This window comes from Octopus bimaculoides, chromosome 24 (assembly GCF_001194135.2).
Source record: "Octopus bimaculoides isolate UCB-OBI-ISO-001 chromosome 24, ASM119413v2, whole genome shotgun sequence".
Classification (NCBI taxonomy): Eukaryota; Metazoa; Mollusca; class Cephalopoda; order Octopoda; family Octopodidae; genus Octopus; species Octopus bimaculoides.
This window is the reverse complement of record NC_069004.1, coordinates 16,437,175-16,461,378: the sequence shown is the minus strand read 5'-3', so window position 1 is coordinate 16,461,378 and position 24,204 is coordinate 16,437,175. Positions and strand designations below refer to the sequence as shown.

The 24,204-nt window shown below is 33.7% G+C and overlaps 1 protein-coding gene across 7 annotated transcripts in view; it reads right to left on the bottom strand.

Moving 5' to 3' along the window:
* The window catches only part of LOC106869828 (nuclear receptor coactivator 3), a 485,654-nt gene that overhangs the window by 182,448 nt on the left and 279,002 nt on the right, over positions 1 to 24,204 (bottom strand). The window contains exon 1 of one of the 7 annotated variants that reach the window (XM_052976411.1): positions 15,598 to 17,540. The exons of the other annotated variants lie outside the window; for them this stretch is intronic. The gene's annotated coding sequence lies outside the window, so the exon portion shown is untranslated. Of the gene's footprint in view, positions 1 to 15,597; positions 17,541 to 24,204 lie in introns of those variants that run through there. 7 annotated transcript variants of the gene reach the window in all.

Genomic DNA, 24,204 nt, shown 5'->3' with positions numbered 1-24,204 from the left:
GTTTCAGAATCGTTTGTTTATGTAGTCGGCACTTAATGTATATCGGCTGAATGGACGTCAGTGATTGGTTGAAATTACAGAAATACGACAACTTTAACATGGAATAATTTATGGATTTCTTTTTTTTTTTAAGAAGACTAAGAGAAAAAGATGTTTTATATGACACATTCTACCAGTGTTCCAAGTTTCAAAGTGTTTCGTTAATGAATGTGGCCTCCGTTTTAAAAAAGATCCTAAATATTTTAGAATATTTAATAAAAAAAAAAAAAATCTTAATTATTAAAATTAATATCTAAATTTTTGGCAGTCTGAAAGTCAATCTTACACTTAATAATAATCGACTAGAAAAGCTCATTATTTTTATTATCATGTGATCATGATTTTAACTTGCAATTTGTCAGGAATAACTGAAGTGCTTAACTAACTACTGTATCTGCTACTTATGCTAGCTCTGGCCTGAGCTAGTCATACATACAGGCACACAGCTAGCTACTGGCTTGATTTTAGTCCTGCTTGGTTAGTAGCTACCCTGCACAACTTACTCCTTCACACCCCAGCCACAGACAAACTGGAGCCAGACTTTTGGAATTAAACTAGATCTTCCTCTTTGTCAAATGATTAAGTACCTCTGACACTAAATTTTTGTTTCCTTTTTTTTTTCTTTTCTTTCATGCCATTTGGATTATAGAAACAGAACCACCACCACCACTACCTACTTAAGAGATTCCTGCTGGCTATCTATCATTGCCTTGGACATTTTAAAAAAGATTGCTCCACATTTCATATAATTTGCTTCTCAAAATAAACTATTATAGTCTTTTATGAATACCTAATGATGGGAATAGCATGTGAAGTATTTGATTTCTTTCTTAATTTACTATTTTTTTCTTTAAAATAGATTTCAAACATTTTATTTCCATGCTCCTATCTATTGGACAGATCTACAAATTTGAAAATGAATATTTGCTTCCAGTGCCTTGCTTCCTGGGCCTTCCTCCTAATACCATATTCTATTTTTGAAAGTTGGATACACTTCTGAACAAAACTTCACTCCACTGTATAATGGAAGCAAGAACCTATTTTCTGCAGAACTACCAAAACAAGGGAATCTATGGGGAGGAGTGTATATTTTATAAACTTACTTTGGTGAGGCACTGTAACAATTTCAAGTTTTTCTAGTGGATTAACTTTGCTTTTCATACCTCTTGAATTCAATTCATTAAGGACCAGTAACACACTTAGGATCAGTTCAGTTAATTTATACTTAAATCTAAGCCTAAGACAGGTCAACACAGCAAAATTGAACCCATCTATGAACGAGGCTGGTCATACTGTACAAGATCACAAAAACAAGGCACATTGTTATATTGCAGATAACACTTCCTTACACCAACTTCTACATGATCACTTGACCAGCAAGAAATAGCAGGTAAAATTTCTCTTAAACCATACCCTACTATCTTAGTAGATCTTGTTCAAAACAGGGGCACCAGTTTTCATTTATGTTTTATGTAGTGTTTTTGGTACCGAAAGACTTTCAAACTTCGTATACTTATCTATTTTGTGTTATACAACAGAAAAAAAATTTTGTATTCGCATTTATTTCATGTAAAAAAATTGTCTTACTTCGATAATTTCAACCAATCACTGACAAGTATTCAGCTGTTTACAAGTTACTCCTTTGGCAGTTTAAGCGGTGTAAAGCGTATTTAATCTCCATTACTTCTGACATTTTGCAGAGGCAACACACGTGTGTTCGTTTTCCCTAACCCTAACCCTAATTGACTTGCTCCTTCCCTCAAAAACCATGCCTTGTGCCTATAATAGAAAGGTTTATTAGCTACTGCCAATATGCTTCAGCCATTTTTTGACAAGGAAATAATAATTTTATCACCGCCAAAATCGTTTGACAATCGTTTGTTTACGTAGTCAGCACTTACTGTTATTCGGCTGAATGGACGTCAGTCATTGGTTGAAATTACAGAAATACGACAACTTTAACATGAAATTACTTGCGATGTACGTTTTTTTGTTAAGAAGACTAAGAGAAAAAGATGTTTTATATGACACATTCTACCAGTGTCCCAAGTTTCAAAGTGTTTCGTTAAGAACATACTGGTGCCCCCGTTTTGAACTAGATCCATGATATCTAAGTATAAGATATATGATACCCAAAAATGAAAGAAAGTGGTGGTGGTTGTCAATTCCAGGAATACTTGGATCTAACAACAACCAGTCACACATATAACATCTCCAAAATACTTTGAAATTAACTATAAACTGGTGGTGGTAATAGCTGCAGTAGCAGAGGAGGAGGAGGAACATTACAGGGTTAAACATTTACTGTAAGGTTTGTGGTAGTGATTACCCTTTTGATAATAGACTGAGCCAACTTCTGGCATAATCCACGTATGTTAAAGTATTCTTATGTAAATCAAAACCTTTAATCACTAGAACCTTTTGTTAGTCTTTGTTCTCTGTTCCAGTCACAATAACGATGCTTCATAAGAATATTAGATGAAGCCTAACACTTGACAGGTTTTGTTTTATCAAACTTTGAAAGATAAGCAAACTTGACTTTGGTGGGATTTGAACTTCAAATCTAAGGAGCATTAAGTAAATAACACTAGCATTTTGTTCCACACTAACAATTCTACCAACACATTGTTAATTTTGTAATGTTTTCAAATACTAGTTTAATAATATAGAATTTAGTAATTTTATTAAATACTCCCATACAATTTCTTGATTATTTTCAAATTTAATTGAAGCACATTGACAATATTTCATATTACTGCCTATCAATAGTTAAATATTTTTGACAGTACTGACATGTGATGAAAAATATCAACAAAGTAGGAAGATAGTAAAATGACCTGAAAATTTCACTTAGATTACAAGGCATCATAATTTCAGACAGAGATATGCAAGTTATCATATTGCTACTAGGCTAAAATTCATAACTACACGAGGAAAAAAATGGTAATTAAATTATAGTGATAGAAACTACACAAAATATTAAATTGAAGTGGTTTCTAAAGTTAGTTTACAGTTAATATTTGGTTCCTGTCAGTCTGTCAAAATCACTATACCATTTATAACATCATTACATGTATGGACAACACCCATGCCAAATCTGGGACCTTAAACCTAGAAGATATCAACATCATCAATGACACCTATCCTTGTAGAAAGTCTTGAATTTTAAAGACACTGAAAGACTAAGAACATGAACCTACTGCTAACTAACCAAGATATTAGTTCACTCTCAGAGAAGCCAGTTTGTAGCGCTCAAAATTCTCTATTGGGTCACACTTCAACATACAAGAGGACCCTTTTTAAGTCTCTTGTGTGAGACTACAGTAAAGTAAAAAATGGCTATCAGGCAAATTATATCCTAGTTTTGACCTAGATAGAAGAGTGAGATTATATAAGAAATATGTCACTAAGTTATCAAACAGCTGGCTTCAAAGAAAAAAAAAACAGAAGACAAAAATATTGCATTTTCTCTCTGTAAAACACTAACAGATCAAATTTTGGCTGCTTGCCCAACTTCATTTTTCATATTCTCTTCAATGCTAGCCTGATTTGGATGATTAAATTTCAACTTTCCCTTAATTTGTTCCATCAATTACTGAAATCTCTTCACTAATGATAGAAACCTCTTTTTAATGATGATTCAGCAACAAACAGAAGTGATGTTTAACAACAAAAGTAAAAAATGACAGCGAATGAACTTTTGATGAGGTCTTTCACCCCTGATGTGATCCCTTTTCCAAAAACTATTCCACAGAATTAGGATTCCTGTTAACAGCCATAACCACAATTTGTATATCCTCACCTTTTTGGCAACTTCTCCCCTGACAAATGACTACTGAGTATATTCCTTGTGTTACAACTCCCAACTTGTTGAACAATGTGTTACAAATAAATACAAAGCTCATTATTCTGCTCACCTCAGTTTCTCTGGCACATTAACACTTCTCATTCAAATAATTGGTATAGCAATTGAAACTCAGTTCTAAAAACTACCCATCTTAGCATGTACAACAAGTAAAAACAGTAAAGAGCAAAATAATTCAACAAGTAAATGTGCACACTGTCTAAAATATAAAGTATGCCCACTTACAAGCGAACATTGTTGTTGGCTCTATATAGTAGTAGCCTTAGGGAAGACATATAAATCTACAAGTTTCTTTTTTAAATTCCAGTGCTGCAGCAACAAGACAAATGTTGAAAATTGCTTTAGAGGCCGATTCATGAAATATTTAATCAAATATACAAATGTCATTAAATCATTTTTCCTCCAGTTCTACACTGTCTTTGGAAAACATCAATTGCCACTTTCAAATTCCCAACATGTATTTTTGTTCCCTACATATACTCACTGTCATCTTAAACACACACACGCACACAAAGTATTTGAAAGGTCAGTTAAGGAATAATTTAAAGGCTGGACTTTTTTCTCATTTGTTCTACGAAAACTTGTAATTTAAGAAAAAAAGTTTGTTTAGCTATGTTGTAATTGGGCTACATGTATTTATTCTTGACTTCAATGTTTAACACCAGACATTGTAAATAAAGGTGAATGTTACTTAAGTATGTAATCATTTAGTGTGGTAACAAATTTTAAATTAAAATAGTAAAATTTGAGAGAATGTCATGAATACCATCTTACACTTGTAAAAACTAAGAAAAATACAAATATTGACCATTTTAACATCAGGTTTTATGGAAGATGGTCAGTAACCAACCTACTTTTTTTGCAATCAACTATAATTTAACGGATGGATATAATGGTTTCACTCAACTCCTACTGAATAACCATCAATTTCGGATCAAGAATTTGGAGTGATTTGTTAAAATAACTTTCTCATTATTAAGTTGAATCATAACAAAACGTCTTAATAAGAGCTTTTTAAAATGGCCAGTTTTGCATAACAGCAGAGTTCCTCATGTTGTTGATATGAAAAGTGTTACACTAGATAGGAATTTACTGTTGTGCGTACTAATTAACTAATTATTAAATGCAATATCCACAACTGTTGCCAGCAGGAAACACAGATGAGGGCAGTAGCATCAAACTCCCTCATTCACCAAATGTCACATATCAGAGGTGTAGCACAGTCAACGGTAGTGCCCCAGCACGACTGCAGCTTTGAAGCTGAAACAATTTAAAAATTTAAATGGTTATCAGACTGAAAACAGTTATCAATGGATCAAACTGGCTAAATCTAAGTCAATTCAAACTAAAAAAAATTTGTGGTTTGGATAACTAGTAAAATTTAGTTGATTAAAATTGACTGCTGTTACACTGAACAGAGTCGCACAAGATATGGCTATGTGATTATGAAATTTGCTTCCTAACTACATGGTTTCGGGTTTCCACTGGACAAATGTCTTCTACTGTAGCTCCAGGTCAACCAAAGCCTTGTGAGTGGATTTGGTAGTTGAAAACTAAAAGAAAGGACCATCATATATATATATATATATGTGTGTGTGTGTGTGTGTTTACACCAGGCACTTGCTTATTCAAAAGCCACATTTACATGGTGTTCTGTTGGTATTTCTTCAGTCAATAAATCACCGACCAGCTTTGTGCTTTTGAAGCTGTGGAATAAGACACCTAACTTTTGGAAAACAAGTAAGGGTTATTGACAGGAAGAGCATTTCATAAAACAATTCAGTGATAATCCCAATACATTTTGTCTGAAATGTAACAGCAAATTATTTTCTTTTTTCAGCTGAAAACTAAAAATGTCCTTTTTCAAAAACTAAAAAACAGCCAACAATGTTGTTCTTTTTAACTCCTTGACAGAAACTAGTATATTTCCAACAGGAGTACTCCCATGTTACCATCACTAAAAGCAAAATCAAATATTCCAGCACTGGTTCTAATCTCAATATTTCTTTATGAAAATTACAACAGGTTTTATTACTTTCAGAACATTCTCTACTCTTCCATACTTGTCATTTATGAACATCAGAGATTAGTGCAATGACATTTCTTTCTTCCCTAAATTTATTCAGTACTACATCTACACACTTTTAGGAATCTCTAACCTGCTAAAATTAATAGCTGGTTTCTCTCATCATACTCTGTTTTTAAAAACATTAAAAAAAAAAGAAAAGAAAAGGATGGTCATGGCATGAAAATCTTTGATCATTATTCAATCATGATTGACCCGGAGCTAAACAACTTTTTCTGCACTTCTGTCATTCCAATTACTCGAAAATGGAAAGCTTTCCAATTATTGAATCTCTTTTGGTAAAATAGATGGCAGGAAGACTATAAGACAGATTTTACAACCAGCCACAGTTCCATAACATTCTTTTTAAAAAGTTTTCTATAAACATCTTTATATATCTACTTTAAATTCATTCATCACACTGAACAAGAAAACCTTCAATTTCAATCCTACATCACAGTCTATTGGTTTTCATAAGCTTACACAAAAGCAAACTTGTTCTCTTTGACTTGATATTTTAGGTTCTTTTTAAAGTATTTATTAAGAAAAATTTCTTTTAATTATTTTACAAATAAATTGTAATAGATTACCATTTTAATGGATTTTTTTTTCAAAGAAGAATGCTTAGTTTACATGACTTATTTCCTTTTTCAGATACTATGAAGATCTGAGGACAATATCACAGTTGATACCAATGATGCCCACACAACTGTAGCAGAGCAAAAAAACCCAAAAAAGCATCCCACTTTTGTGTGTGTGTATAAAAGTGTTCTATGATGTGGAAATTTACAGTGGATTTTTTTGTATATCGGAGTTTATTATGAAATTAAGTCTCTGGAAGTTCTTGATCTCTGTGGTATATCATTCCTCCCCTACTAATTTTTGTATGTGTGTGTGTGTGAACAATGCAAATGGAACAGTGATTCAGAGAGTGTAATCTGGGAGTGGAGGAGGAAATATCAGATGATAGAGGTGGTGTTGGTGAAGTCATAGTAGCCAGAGAAAGCAACAAGAGCCACTTTATGATTTACTACAAAACATCAGCAACTTCCATTGGTTTAACAATCACTTCTATTCAATATGCTCTTGAACAACAGAAACTACTCTTGAAATAAGGAAATAGAACAAACCAAGAAATAATTTGATGAAATATTAAGGCCATACAACCATAGATCTTAGTAAGAACTAAGAAGTACGGTTGGAATCACATCACATTTTACATGAATGCTGATAATTCTCAACAGATCACAGGCTCTCTAAAAACATGAAAAATTGCTCCATCCTCTGCAGTGTTTCTCAACCTTTTTACCCTTGCATAATCCTTAAAATAAATTACATGTCTCAAAGAACCCCTGCACAAAAAAAAATTATATACCATACCTTTCTCCTATTTTTTCATCATAGTTCATGTGGTAAATATATATATCATGAAATTAGCATTAGCTTATCTCACTCTTTCTCGCAGAACCCCCTAGGAACCTTTTGCAGAACCCTAGGGTTCCAGGGAACCCTGATTGAGAAATGTTGCTCTATACAATTGAACAGACAAAACTATTTCTTGTCACTAGTAACACTCCCAGAAGATCCAGCAGTCATTCCCCCTTTCCAGCTCATGACCAGTTACTGTAACCACATACAGAAACTGAGGGCGTTCTATCATCTTCAAGAAATGTTCTCTGCTAAAGGAAAGAAAGAAACCATAGCAACTAATGACAATGTAGTAATAGCACCCAACCTGTTTTTTTTTTTTTTTTTTTTGACTTGATTTAAATAAGAAACCAAAATTATTTATTCCAACATGCCACAGAAAGCACTGGAAATATGCTGAACCGAAAACAGTCTGAATCTGCTACTGTTCCCTCACCAGTATTGTAGCAGTCTCCAGGATAACAACAGTTCAATACATTTTTAAACATTATGAACACACACAACCGTTTTAATCCAATAATTCTTTTATACATGATTTAGGTTAATAGAAATTGGAAACCACCAAATAGTGGCATTCATGAACTACCTGGTGGAATCAGTTACTGAGATTTTTCTTAATAGAGATAAAGGAAGAGAGAATAGCTGAATGGTTAAAATGTTTGCTTTGTAACGAGGTGCCAAGTTCAATCCCACCGCATTGTATCCCGAGTAATTGTTATTTCCTATAGCATCAGCTTGACCCATGAGTAAAACTGATTAGATAGAAACACCAGGTGATTTGTACTTGTAATTCAAAAAGACTCAACCTGTAAATCAAATTAAGGGTACACACGTGTGTGAAATACTCAGCCACTTATACAGCATTTCAATGGATCAAACAACTGAAGACTTGCAGGCAAATGACAGGCTGATAAAAGCAGAAAATAACAGCCTCCACCAACGTTGTGGTGAGATCCTGGTCACAGGTTTTACTCTACTTGACTGGGAAAGTTTTGAGTTGAACAGCAAATGTAACTTGCAACTATGAAACTAGTAGTCTCAAGATAAAGAGGGAGCAAGAGAGAAAATGTTTGACAGAGACATAACTTTTTCTATGAATAAATATTAATGATTTTTAAAAATAATTTCTAATCAAGTCCTAACTAATTTTATGCCTATTATATTCAGAATAACTTGAAAAAAAAAAACTTTCAAAACAGTGTTTTATTAGATTAACAACTGGTTTATATCTTAATTGCTTTTAAAAGTGAAAATATAACAATTAGCCAAGGTGGTCACACAGTCGGCTATTTTACTATATTTAGTTTTATCTGTCTACATGATACTGGTGAGGAGAATCAACTTTGGTCTTCCATCCTTGCTTTAGTTAACAGAACAGCTCCTAGTGACGCACCAAGATTCAAGTATTATTCAGAAGGCCTTCAACTCTAAACAGCAAATCAATTATGCTTCTAGTTCAAAACATTATTTGGATGAGGATATTTGCATATGAATTGCGAAAACATACTGTTGCGAGATCTCGTTGAAATTTCCAGCTCACTGTTGCTCTAGGTCATCCATTCAATATGTTATCACCACTTTATAAGGAATGTCACAGCTGGCTGCAAAAACACACTTCACTGTGAGGTGGTGGCCAAGTAACTGTAGATAGGTTCCATTACGAGACTGTGTTGCAATGGTCGGATTTTGCGACGAGGTAATGAAGACAGTCAACACAAAAACAGTTGTATATTAAAGAAACACCAACATGTCACAATTCCCTCCAGAGATGTTAGACCATTCAGGCGCGCGCATGCACGGGTAAAAGGTTATAAGCATTTAAATTTTAACCTTTCAAAAATCCCCATAAAAGCAAACTCACCCCCAGTGGGATTTGAACTCAGGACACAGAGGAACAAAACTAATTGCTGTATGTTAACAGTGAAATACTTAAAGAAGTAAAGAAAAAAAAAGAAAAAGCCATATCCTGCGTGTAAGTGATGATCAGCTATTTTGTATGCCATGTTTCTGGTCTAGTTCTGATTGATCAACAAACGCCACCGATAACCAATAATTTAGACTATAGTGACCTAGTTTAGCTTCTGTTGATACTATCAACTACTAGCAAGCCGCTTGGAAAAGTTTAAAAAGCAATAAGTTGCAAATAAACTCAATGTGATAACAGTGGGATATTTGAAAAAATATACTAATTCTTACATAGTTATGAACAGTAGCATTTTAAAACTTGTGCGTGTGAGAGAAAGAGCATGTGTGTTTTGCGCGCGCGCACATGGTGATTATTCGCCAGAGGTACAATGTTTAAGATTGATAATAGAAAGAAAAAAAAAAAGAATGAGTGACGTTGATGCCTTTCTCAACAAACAATTTTAACAGTAAAATAAACGGACCTCGAAACATAGATTACGAATCTAATAGTGGAAGTTTGTTAATGTTTTTACATGTTTAACATCTGAATCAAGATGTTGACAAAGTTTAGTTTTGTGCTGAAATAATTATCTAACAGATTAAATTACGATTCTTCACCATTATACAGTATTGATCCATACAGCAATATACCATATATGATTGTGAAGACCACAAGAGACTTCCTTCCATCAAACAACTTTCATGTATGTACGATATTTCTGAGGGAAGCCTCCACAGAATCATCCTAATATATATATATATATATATATATATATATATATATATATATGGGGGCTAATGCAGTTTCGCACTTATCTTTCAAAAAATGCATTTTTTGAGAAAAAAAAATTCAGATTCCTACGTTTAGATGTCGGAGATTACGAATACATGCAAAAAAGAAAAAAAAAAACAAATTTAAAACTGAACTTTTTTCCCCTTGTTTTAGATGACGGACATTCCGATTATGCAAGAAACCACGTTTTGTGTTACAAAGAGATAGATATGAATGTCTTCCTGGGGCTAAAAACAACAGTAACGCCGCCCTCTTCTATAGGACCGCCACATTTAGTTGACAAGACAAACAGATAAATAAATAAATGGATGAAAAATACAAAACACAAATTCTTTTCCCTTAATGTTTTGGTCTGTATTTAATTTCGATTTGCACATGTTCGTCAATTCGCTACGATTTCTTTGAAGTAAACAAAATCAAAAATATTAATTGGGAGTGGGTGGGGGTGAAATTGAAAAAAATTTTTTTTTTACATATTCGTAATCGCCATCTAAAGCGTAGGATTCCGAAAACTTAAATACATTTTCCAAGGAGAGGTGCGAAACTGCAAATTAGCTTCACAAATTACTATGTAAACCATGTGTAATCTTTTTCAACAATTCTAACCACCTTATTTGGGAAAAATTTACAAAATCCATTCTCAAATAACATCTCCCGTCCGACGATTCTAAGAGAAAAAAAAATGATTATTAATAAAGTTTTAGTATTGAGTTTCAACAATGAGTGTCTAAAGGAGTGATTGAAACTCAAGGGTAGATTAAAAACTGAAGGCAAACACACTTGAATACGCAAAATCATATTTACAGATTTAAAAAAAAAAAATTAAATCGACTATCCCTCCGTTCATTTACTTTCGGGGAATGGAATTTTTTTCAAAACGAAATGAAATCTGAAACAGCAGGGGGTGAAGTGAAAATGACATATAAACAACATTTACAATAGTCATGTCTGGTATGTATATCTGTGTGACGGGAGATTTGGCACAATTCTGCTATGGTTAACGTTGTTTGTCCAGTTTTACAGATACAAATGAACACTATGTAAAAGAAAATCTCGGAGAGTGATTGACCAAACAGTGTGGTCAATTCAGTCGTTCACTGGCATGAAAGAGTAAGTTAGGCATTACTTCACAAATGTCCACCCAAAGAACAATTAACTCTGTGGAAAGATGCAAAAAGCTAATGAAGAAATACGGAATATAATAATAGTGATAAAGCTGAATGGTCACTGTTGGACAAACGGAAACCAGAGCAACCACAAAAACACCACCCACAAATTTGGTTAAAACCATGGATAGTGTCATGAAAATTAATTTCATACATGGACACATTGCCTAAGATTTACCAAAACAATGAGAAAAACTGGGGTATTTTATTCAGCCCTTCTCAAAATTATTACTGAGAATGAACCGCGACTGGGAACTGAAACCAAATTAGAGTGGAATGTTTTCCCTATATGATACTAGGAGACAACACACGACTTCACAAAACAAAGGCGTATTTGGAAATTGTAACAAAAACTGAAGAGGAATACTTTCAACTGGGAACAAAACCGGGTTGTGTCCGGCAGTCAGGCGTCAAACCTGTCATTAACACCAAGGTTTGATAAATTGACAGAACGATTATAGAGGGAAGGGAATCGGTAAGATTTTATTTTTAAGTAATAAAATATACAATTTCAACAGGAGCAAAAATTAAAGGGTTAACAGTGTACAAAAAAGAGAGAGAAAAAAAAACGCATGCGAAAGCAAAATCTGAGGAAAGACATGTTTCCCCCACCCATGTAATATTAATATTATTATTACTATTATGTGAGTGGAGATATGTGGTTAAAAAGTAAGACACAAGGAGCTTTAAGTGTATAAATTTTACAAAATAATTTAACAGTAAATATATATAAAACAATAGCACACCGCCCATATCTTCCTGCATGTTCAACAAAATTCAGGTTTTTTTTAATTTTTACCCTTCTTTAAAGATCTGTGTATATAGGGCGGGGTAGAATATATGTAACATAGATGGGGGAGGCTTTAAAAATCACATATCACACACCTTAGAAATGGAACCACACACACAAGTAACTTATAGATACGTAAATGTGCAGAGAAAAGAAACAATTATTCACACCATATATTTGTACTGACAAGGCAATGCTCTAGAGGCGGTATCCATTCTTGCATGTTACCAGTATTTATCATTGCCTCCTGTTGATAGGATTTGAACATAGAATAGTGAAGTAATGTAGAATATTGAAAGAGAATCTATGTAAGTGGGTCAAGGATATCACATTAGCTGTACATATATACATGTCTCTATATAATATATATTAACAAATATATAGTCGTATACTTTTGTGTGCAGGTATAAATACACACAGATGTGTGTGTGTGTGTATGATAAAGACGTAAGGGCACCAGTAATTTCTTATATTGGCAAAATGAGATTAAAAACTAAAAGACAACTAAAACCTCTTTATATACATTTGCAGTGGCGTGTGTGTATATATATATAGTCAAGAACATACCCGTACAGAGGTTAGGGCTGAAAAAGAAGTTTTGCATACAGAAAGGAGGAGGCCATTAAGAACCAAAAAATTGTAGTAGCTTAGAGGGGAGCAGGTTTAAAACTGGTCTTTATTTAACCAACCTGAAATTCCGATGGGTAGAAGCAATAGCAGTGAACTATTCTGTGCTAGATTATTATTGATGATGGAGCCAACACATGGCTGTCGACACACAGACATGGAAACTTCTTGTATTTTTGTTGCTACTCCGTTTTTGGAAAACCTTTTCCATATAGAACAAACTGATTCTTCATACAGAACAATTATTTTTTTTTCTTCTTTTATTAGTTTTTAATAAAGGCTGCTTTCTAAAAAAAAATACCAAGTAATTACATTTTACCCTTACCAGCAAAGTTTATGGCGATTCCCTTACGATGCACACAGCGAATAAAAATTGGTTAAACATTCAATAAACAGAAACTACAATCTGCTCATATACATTAACACACACACGTGTGTGTACATGTATGTAAATAATACATACTTTTATTGTCCGTATATAATGATACACGTATTTATATATACATATACTACACACTATTTAAGACGAAATGTTTGTAATATCTGGTTACAAAATTCCCTCTGAAATCAACAACAAAATTAAGTCTTCGTTGAGAAATATTAGAAATATTCTATAGAACTAAAATAAAAAACCGTTCACTCCAACTAATTAAATATGTCTAAGCCACAATTCAACGTTGATCAAGTACAACTATAATTTTAAAAAGTATCCCAGCCATGAGCATCACCTATTTTGAAAAATCTAGCACCACATTATCTATTTTGTGTTTTTCATTTTTAAGACAGTAAGGTGTTATTCGAAAAAGAATTAGCTGCCATTTCTGATAGCTGAAACGAGCTCCAAAGCGTCACACTGTTGACAGTAATATTACTACTACAGTAATGTTACACACTCAACATTGATGGTACTTGTTTTGTGTGTGGCAAGGAGGATCACTGACCAGTCACCTAATCATTTACATTTTCACAAAAATCACTTTGGGTTTATATATATATATATATAGTACCTTTTGGTGGGGAGGGGGGTTACGGGGGAACACAAAGCTATCAATAGTCAGCATGATGTAAATACTGGGTTAAAACAGACTTGGATGGGAAGGCTGAATGCTGCCAGTAGCACGTAAACAAAATACATATATCCGGTCAATCTGAACCTTCCATCTAGTATGTAAGAAATTTATACACACACACACATATATGTGTGTGTGTGTGTACTTGTTTACAATATGAGCGTGTATATATATGTGTATATATATATATATATATATATATATATATATACACACACACACACAAACTCATATTTACGTACTGTAAATATTACCGGTATGTTGTGTATGTATGTGTGAGTGTGGGTATAAAACAGCATATAAAAATACAGAACTGCTATTTACTGTGAACATTATACACTACAGAATGTTACTGTATAATAGTATATGTTCCACTACATTGCATTAATTAACCGGTACTTTCCCTGTGAATAAGATGCAAATTAAAGTTGGATTTCAAAAACCATCGTGGTTGGTCTCCACCAGTCGTGATGTAGATGTATATAATAGTGGTACAACTATATAAATACTAGTGTTGGTATTAATGAGAACAGTAGAGATGTACCGTTAAGGTAGGGTGGTGGTGGTAGTGGTATTATAAGTAAACAGTAGTTATGGTAGTGTAGAATGCTATAGAAGCCGAAACGAAAAAAAAAAACTTGTAAAGTTAAGCAATGAAGTAGGTGTAAAGTTAACCAACAGTTCTGAATTATTTGGGTCAGAATGTGAGTGACGTATAACAACGACATATCTTAAATACATAAGATCATCGCAATGACTAGGTCGGTTACCGGTTTAACTAAAACTTTAGATGTAAGAAAAATTTATCACTATTCTTGAAGTATAGAAAGCACATGGTTTACCCGTGTGTATGTGTGTGTGTGTGTATCGTCAGTAAATCCGAAAGCGAAGCATACTTTAAGTTATAGAACAGTAGAGGAATGAAATAGAAATAGTTATGGCCGGTCTGTGCGGGTTACCCAGGGTTTCACGTCCATAGAGCGCTTTCTTTAACAGCGTCTCTCCAGAACCTGAAGAGACGCAGTTAAAGCAAGCGCTCTATGGACGTGAAACCCCGGGTAACCCCAGAGACGGCCATAACTATTTTTATCTAATTATATATATATATATATTACTGCTGCATTATACATGATGGCAGTATAAACAATATAAACTAGGTTAACTTTGTATCAACAAATGTGTATATAATGCTAAACAGTGAATAGTATAAGCACCTGAGTTAAAACAATTTAGTTAATTTATTATTGATCAGTGACAAATTCTAGAGTTTTTATTTTCCCCAATACTCTTTGGCTAATTGACAACTACTTGCGATTGGGGATTGTGAGCATTTTCACTGGTCACATTCGAGTAATTAGCTAAGATCATCGCATGTCAATGACTATTTAACCGAATATGAGGAATACGAAGTAAAAGAGAGAATAGTTTAGTATTTATAGAGACCTATAAACACTCACTATTCAACACGCATGTCAGAAAGATGGAGTAATAAATATTAACCTTCGTAACTTACATGCCTGCGTAGGATTACAGTCACTAGCAATAGTGTGTGGAGCCTGGTCTCGCACACACAAATGAAAACACGTACCTATACACACACCTACATAAAATATACAAAGAGATACTGATAAACTGTTGGGACAGTCATTCGGAGAGGATAACCTCAGGCACCGACACGTGTGTGATATGAGGACACTGAAGAGGAATAGAAGCATTTAACATTTAGTCACTCAAATATATACATGTGTGTATGTATACGCGCGCACAAACCATTTAAATAAAGTTCCATTAAAATATAACTTTACATCAATCTTAACAAAGTAACGAATTGAGCTATATTGTTCCTTACCTCAAAAACGTTAAGTTATATCATGGTGTTCCTGATGAGAGGTATCCAAGGTAAAACAAACATCTCTCTATAACGTTGTTGTTTCTCAATATATATATATATTAATATATATGCATATATACGCAACAACAATAATAGTTTAGTTGTATAATAGGGTAGAAATTGAAATGAAAATTGAAGATTAAGTTTGAAAGGTAATCCTAAATAAGACTGCAAACTTAGAAACAGTGGGAATATGGGACGTTGTGATTGATGTGTTTATTGAAGAGGGTGTGTATGTAAGTGTTAGCGATATTTGTGAGAGAGAAAAAGAGGAATTGTGTGTGTGTGTGTTAAGGAAGGTAATATAAGGATTCTGTTGTTTAATAAGTATGTAAAATAAATTGTGACTGTCTCTCCCAGCTTTAAATAGCTTCATTGAAAACATTTACCATAAATCAGATCGAAGTTTGTTTTTTTTTTTCTTTCACACCTATATAAAAGGGGATTTCATTCAGAATTATTGAAATGCAATTGAAATTCCAATTTGTATTTAAGAGCTGCTAATTCCTTTTGCTGTGATCCTTCGATATAATGTTGTTAAAAAAAAAAAATTCATGTGTCATATTTTCTTTCAATATATTTATGCAATGTGGAAAATATAGAGAAAAAAAAATCACTTTCTTCTCTCAAACTTTTGTTTCTTTTAAATCCTGATTTAATCTCACAGAATAACAACAATAGAAACAGTAAACTTCAACAACATTTAGTAAGATCGATGGGTGAAGTTCAATACGAATCAACCTTGTTGTTTTAGTAAAGATAGAAATTTTGATTGGGATTTTGTCGTGTTTTACTTTGTTTTCAGAAAAAGAAAACAATAAAAAATACACAACTTGTAAATATATACAAAACTAAAGTTTTGATTTAATAGTAATGAATTCGCATATACTTCATTAAAGAGTAGATCCCGAGTAATCATGTGTGTGTGTAAAAATGGGAAACGAGGAGACTCGGAGTAACGATTTGTGAAGTTTCAATTTCCAATAAAAATATTTACTTTCCGTATTGACTTCTTCCTTCTCGCCTTGTTCACACACAAATATAATAATTATATAACTGGTAGATACTTTCCTCCACGTAGCATTAGTGTTTACCACAATGTAGTTTATGTATGTTATATACAAGCACACACGTTTATATATACATGTATATGTATTGTATATTATTTACAAAGTAGCCTTCGTTCTTTCGGTGTAGGTCCGTTTGTAGGGTCTGTCCACAAAGTCAACTAGCTATGTAATAACATACATTCATATATACATGTATATATAATGTAATCCATTGGGTTGTTGCAGGGTGCCAGTAGTAAAAGAGGCAAACATCAACGAATGGCAACGGCGAGCGAGAAGTAAGCGCTAAATATGCAACATGTCTGTAAAGATGTTTTTAGTGAAAGGGTGAAATGTCAGTGACGGGTGGCGGAGAGAGCGGCGGTGTGTAGCAGGGTGGATGACAGAAACAACAGTGTTGGGCCGAACTAATGGACAGCTTGACTGGATGGCTATAAGTGTGTAGAATATAAGAACATGTAGAAGAAGTGAGTAAGTGGAGGTCGGCTGTACGCAGTGACTGGCAGGCAAACATGGCCGCTCATCACTCTTCTTACTAATGTTGTTGTTGTGATGCTGCTGCTGTTCCTTCTTTTTCTTTGGAGCTGACGATGTTCTTGTTAAACAACAACAGGAGACTTTTTTAAAATCACATAAAACAAGTAAATTGCTTTCAAATAATTATGTTGGTAATTTCAAGTTATGTTAGCTGGTTGTCAAGTTGCCTTGCTGTGGTAACAATTCAGCAAGTCGTCAGTACACCGGACTAAACTGACATAACAACCGAACATTGAAAGGAAATCAAAACGGAACTTCCTCTTAAAAAAAAGAAAAAACGAAACAACAACAACAAAAAAGCTGGCGACGAAGACACGTGACCAAAATATATGGAAAAGTTACATGACAATAAATATTTCTAGCAGAGCTACTTTTGAGGAAAAAATTGTATTGCAATATTTGTTTTAATCTGTTTTCTTTCCTATTTTTAATCTTTCGAATACAACATAATTAACAGTTACTACACTGGCTTTGGTAAAAATAATTTATAAAATAATTTTATTTGTTTAATTCAGAGCGAACTGAACAGATTAACAAATGATAACGATGCAAAAACTTATTTCGTAATACGAAAATCAGTTCAGGAACTTCTATTCCTCCATACTATATGCCACGTGATCTCAAAATGGCGTCTTTCCCTCCTCTGAGACAGATCAACTGTGTTTTTGTATCTGGCTGCTTGGTTTGGAGGATATGTTCAGATGTACTGATTAAAGTTCAAATTCTCTGGCTGTGAACAACTTCACATACATGACAAACCAATTTAAGAGATATTTATTCCTCTAGCTCAGTTGAGAAATTCAATTCATAATTTTATATGGATATTTCTATTACCATTCTTGTCAGTTTCGTAAAAAAAAAAAAGCATATTAAAAACAAAAATTTTCAAACTTTGTCAAAAAAAAAAGTATATCTTCTCCAGTTAATATTTTAATATATAAAAACAAAAAACCCAACAAAACATGAAGTTGAACATAGGTTAATGGACGGGGAAAATGCGATGATGTTATATTGTTTTTATAAGGGTAAATGTAATGAAAATACAGCAGCAAGAGATTGAAACTGGAGCTATCTTCGTTCATTGAGAACATTGCTCAGTAATAAAAATGATAATGTTTACTTATATAAGTGCACAGAAGTGTTTTGAGAAGGTTAAAGGATGAACAAAAGCAAAATTACATTCAAATTACCAACTAGTAAACTTTAAATCTACATTCTTAGTGTTACTGTAAATATTAACATTAAAAATATATATCTTTCCAACAAAGGTCTTGCTTGAAATACCAGTACTCTCATCTCTCATAGCATACAAACATTAAATTTATGAGTTTTACTGAATGATTTTTTTTTTTTTTTTTTTTTTTGCTGATGCAGACTACTACAAGTTTCTGTGAACTCTGACTTATTTGCAATGTGTTTTAACCACAGAACAAAGTTGAAGAAAATGAACTAAAGGGTATTTTTGATATCTATGGAAAGATCTTGTCAATGTATGTTCCATTTGTCCAAATAAAGACCACACATCCTAAAACTTTATCCTGGGGGCACAACTAACTTCTTCAAAATTTAAACTGTCTTAACTCTCTTGCAACTCTCCACAAGCATACAAGACAGACACAGAAATCATCATTATTTGACAACCATTTTTTTCCCTCCTGCTGATATGGGTTCGACAGGTCTCCACCAGCATGGCATCTTACCACTTATAACAGTCAAATATCATTTTCCTGCGGTACAGTACCCTCAGATCAGTCTTCATTTCTTTGATATTCCTCTTCTGCAGGCTCCATCATATGTATTTACCCATGATTTTCTCTCTCGCACATTACAGTGGATCCTTCTAATACCCAATCTGTGCTCCACAGTTTGGGCAACTTGACAGACATCCAGTGAAACAAATTGTCATGTCTGAAGGGATTGTCAAGCTGAAAGAGAGAAACCCATACATTTGCATGCCTGAGTAAACAAAACAAACCATCAAAAGTTGTCTTCCCCATTGAGTAGTTGCTCCAAATTTCCACAATTTTCTTAAAATCCTGTGAACAGAAAATACTTAATTTGTACTTCTCCATTCACTGTAAACCCTATGTATACAACTGCTCGTGTACCAAACAGAATATCTTTCTTACACGCTTACTCTTTTAACCATCTACAGTTATCAAACTGGACGTGGGTTTCTCTTTGGAAATAGTTATGAGAGAATACATAATAAAGTAACACCTGTCACATAAAATCAGTATCACAGTAGGAGACTGTTTTGGGACAAATAAAAGGTTCTGGTTCCACGTTTTTAAAAATTATTAATGGTTAAGAGTTTAACTGAAAATTTGTATCATAATTATATAGATGGACATTATTAATGGTGTGGTATGTTGTGAAGCAACCAGTTTTTTTATTATTTCATCTTTATAGTTATTTCTAGTTGTTTTTGGCATAAATATTCATTATATACGTATGTGTGTGTGTTTGTGTGTACACACACACAGAAATAAGTATCTATGCAAAAAAAAAATATACACACATGCATGTGTGTGTGTGTTTATAGAGAAAGCAGTGCAGCGGCAGCAATTCAGGTTGACAAGCCTTTCAAAGAACAACATTGATGATGTAAAGACGAGAAGCTTACGAAAGCTGTTACCTAGCAACAAAGACATTTTGCTTGGCAATATTATCAGTGAAACAGAACAACTGAAATCTTGGACCTCAGCCCTCTCTCTCTCTCTATCAGACACATACTTAGAATAATCAGATTGAGAGAAGAAAGGAAATGTGTATTGAGAAATAGATGAATTAAAAAATAAATAAATAAAATATGAAGGTGATGATAAAACTTGTAAAATATTTTAACTGACAGGAAAAAAGGCCATGGAGTATGTGTGAATGTATGTGTGAGTTTATATACATACAAAACATAACTCATATTAGATTATTATTTAAATTACATTTTATTCCTTTTCTGAAAAAATGTTTTGTAACCTGTTTGGAATATGGCTGAGAAGACCTAAATATCAAGCTGACATTGAGTATAGTGGAGTGCATTTCTGAGTTCAAATCTAGTGGGGATAGAATGACCTTGAACTTGATCAATGAGGTGAGGAAATGGGGATGTTAATAAAATCATTAAATCAAACAAAAAACAGAAAAAAAAAGAAAGAAAAGGAAATTCCATTGTTTTAATGGGTTTGTAATTTCTGGTGCTTAATTCCAATTTGAAAGTTAAAAATCCATGACAAATCTTTACTTAAGAATTGATAAAAGGTTTGTCACCACAAGGGAACAGAAATTCTTCTCCTGTTGTCAAAGCCAGTCAACAATTCCTGAAATTTTCACTGCAAACATTAACTTTTTGGGTTTTTACCTCCCATCTGTCTTTGTAATAGCTATAATTGACCCTTGTTCTTCAGATCTAGTCAATGATAGGCCCTAATCCTATTCAACACACTGAACTCTTTTCTCTGCCATCTGAAATAACACATCATTAACTTCCTCGGCAGAACTGTCAGAGAGGTGGATGAAATACTTCAGAGTATTTACTGTAGCCACTTGTGTTCTTAGTTAAAATCCTATTGAGGTTTAAAATGAAATCCCTGACCAGAGCAGTGAACTGGCCTGAGTATACCTTAATCCCCTCTTCTCCCTCTCATCAGTTTTGATGGACTAGAAAAATGCTTCTTATTGACTACCCATACCTGTGCATGTGTTCCATCAGCTTACCCATACTCACCTTTGCCACACCGACTATCTACAACTCTGCAACATTTCAAACTAAACAAAAAGGAACACAGATTTATATAGAGAGACAAATGAGACTGTGTGGGGTTCATGCCTTTATCAAGTACATTTGTGGATTTATGAGAAAGGTGAAAATGCTTTAAAGAGGGTTAAAACAGAATTGTAGAATTTGTTTGCACCACATCACCAAATAATGTTAAAATGAAAACACTTATTTAGCTAATAGTTAACTCAACAATTTGTTGGTTGATTGATGATGCTAAGTTTCAACACACACATTCATGTACAGAGAAAAGCATGCAATTACATGAACACATACAGACACACAAAGTCAAACACACACACACTAATTTCCTAGTTTGTGGCCTGCACATTTTAAAAGCAAAAACTAAATTATTTACAACAGAATTTGACTAATTCGTTTTGAAAGTCACTTGTTTTTGCTCTCTTTCTCCCATCCCTCATATTCATAACTGCCATTGTCCATGCCAGTGATAGGTCGAAGGTTCATACTCATTCACCACTACTACATTCTGTCATGTGCAAAGACATGATTCTCAACAGCCTAGTCCTCTTAGCTACACATAGGCTGCCATTATTATTTTCAGTCCCAGGTCAGCCTTGACTGAGCAATCCAATGATCAAAAGTGTTCCAACTGTGATGAGACTATTTTTTATCTTTGTATCTCAAGGACTATACTGTCCAGTGTCCTTCATTATTTAAAACAGTAGTGATTTCTGAAAGAAATTTGGTTGTTATTTTTATGAAGCTCAGCAAGTTCATAGAGGCTATGTTATCAGCTTGAGCTGTGAATAAGCACAATGTGGATATATAACACGTAACTGATAACAGTGTTGAGAGAGATGAATTGAAACCAATCTACAAGCAACCTCTGGTGTCTATCATGGGAAAAGTAGGATTGTATGATATCGCTGTCAAAGGTGTAAGGAGTATGTGTGAAGTAAAATAACTACAATTTGAATATATATTTATTCAACAAAGTTTTTTAAATATATTTAAATGAATAACTTTTTGGTATTCAGATTATTTTGTCAAATGTAAAATTTATTTATTCACAGTCTTGAATTAATCATGCATTATCTCATAGCTTTGAGAGTTAAATGATGTGATTGTTTTTAGAATGACATTGTAGGGTAGGTGTGAGAGGCCAGATCTATCTGGTTTGAACATAAAATAGGCAAAATATTTGGGCTGGATATAGCCGGTTTAAAAGCTAAAGGGTTAAAGGAGTGTTATGCCAACTAATTATTCAGTATATAACTATTTCAGCTATTTCATCATAGAGAAAATATAATGATGATGATGATGATGATTTCTTATATGGGTACAAAGCCAGAAATTTGCAGGAAGAAACAATAGTCAATTATACATCAACTCCAGTACTTGGTTTTTATCAATCCAGGAATGATGGACAGTAGAGTCAACCTTGGCATTATTTCTATTTGAACTCACAGAATAAAGGAATGAAGGTAAAAAGAATTCAATCCGCCTTTTCACTATTTCTTCCACTCCACCACGAGCCTTGCCTTGGGCTCTCAACTCCCAAAGGAATCACATTAGGGCCCACCCATAACACAAAAACATGTCTTGGATGGATATTTTTACACCAGACCTGGAGATGGAATGTGGTGCCCATCCTTCTTTAGATTCATACAGCTGATTTTTTGGAAAGAGACAGACAGAGGAATTGGGCAGGTGCTTTATTTATTGATCTCAAAAGGATGAAAGGCAAATTTAACCTCAGTTGGATTTGAACTCAGAGTTCAGGGAACCATAATGAATATTACAAAGCATACTGTTCAATGCTTTAAAGTCTATGTAAGACATATGATCCAAAGAGCCTCTTCATGGTTACTGGACCTGCTAAAAATAGCAGCCATGTCTCCCTTATGTCACACGCTAACACTTTAAAAAAAAAAGGACATTTTAGTTGATATGATTCTAGGTTCCTAGCAAATACAAAAAGGAGCAATTGTCACAACTGGAATGCTCATAGATCTGCCTGATTAGAGCTAATGTAGTTGCTAAACAATAACAACAACAATGATTTGTGAATTAAATCAAATATATTAACAGAGTAATTAATTGATATGTGTTTTCCTTAGTGGGCTATATTCAGTACCAAATTATTTAACATTCCTAAACATCTGCCCTCTAACACTAAAATTCTAATCACTGAGGTATGCTACTTTCACTTATACAGTGTGTTACTAAGTCAACAATGTGTTACAAAATCAAGTATTACAAGGAAGTTATATATAGTGTAGGTAACAGTAGGTCACAAGATTGGCAGTGTGTTACAAGATCATTTGAAGCTGGCAAACGCTAAATAATATTTACACCTTGGACTGCACCTTGAAGAAATCTGTTCCCACCTGACTGATTGGCATGGAGACGCTTATCAACATACATCAACCTCTGGCTCATAGACACGCTGTCTCATCATTCTGTTTTTCTACCACTACCATAGTGGCCTCTGTTCTTTGAAGCTAGCTTGTCTCAGGCTACCTCCACCCATGACCCATGACTCACTCATCTCTCCTCTTTTCTTACTAACCAACCACTATATCCAAACAGCCTTCTCATGGTTATCATCAGTTACATTAATCTTACTAACCTTAGTCAGCTTGCTGAAGCCATAGGAATAACCCTTTTCTCCAGACAAAAACTTACAGATAGTAGATAGCTGGTGAGGGAGGCGAAAGAAATTTTTGAAAAACATCTGGTTTCATATTTTGAATCCTTCATTCTTAGTACTCTATCAAATCTGCCATTTCCAATGAATATTATAATTTACTGGTAGTGGAGAAATAGCATTGAAGATTTGATACTGGGGATGTGAGGGGTGTGGCTTAATATGCAAATTCTTATGATCTGATGGAAAAAAATGCTAGTCTGATTTAACTAGTTACATATTTTACCCAGAAAAGGAAATAGAATCAAAATGAAACCATGCCTGAAACTGTCATCACAAGGTACATTTTTTTGTTGTTGTCCTCATAACAAACAACAGTAACAGTAGTAGTCACAATTGTCATAATCATCATTGGCTATTCTAGTTATAACAGTTGCATGTTGCATTAGGGAAACTAAGCTGTCTCTTCTTCATGATCTCACCACCAAGTTCCTCATGGCAATGAGGTATTCTGTCATGCTTAGATATGTGTTTATAATAAATGCCAAGTTTTGCAACCCCCCCCCCCC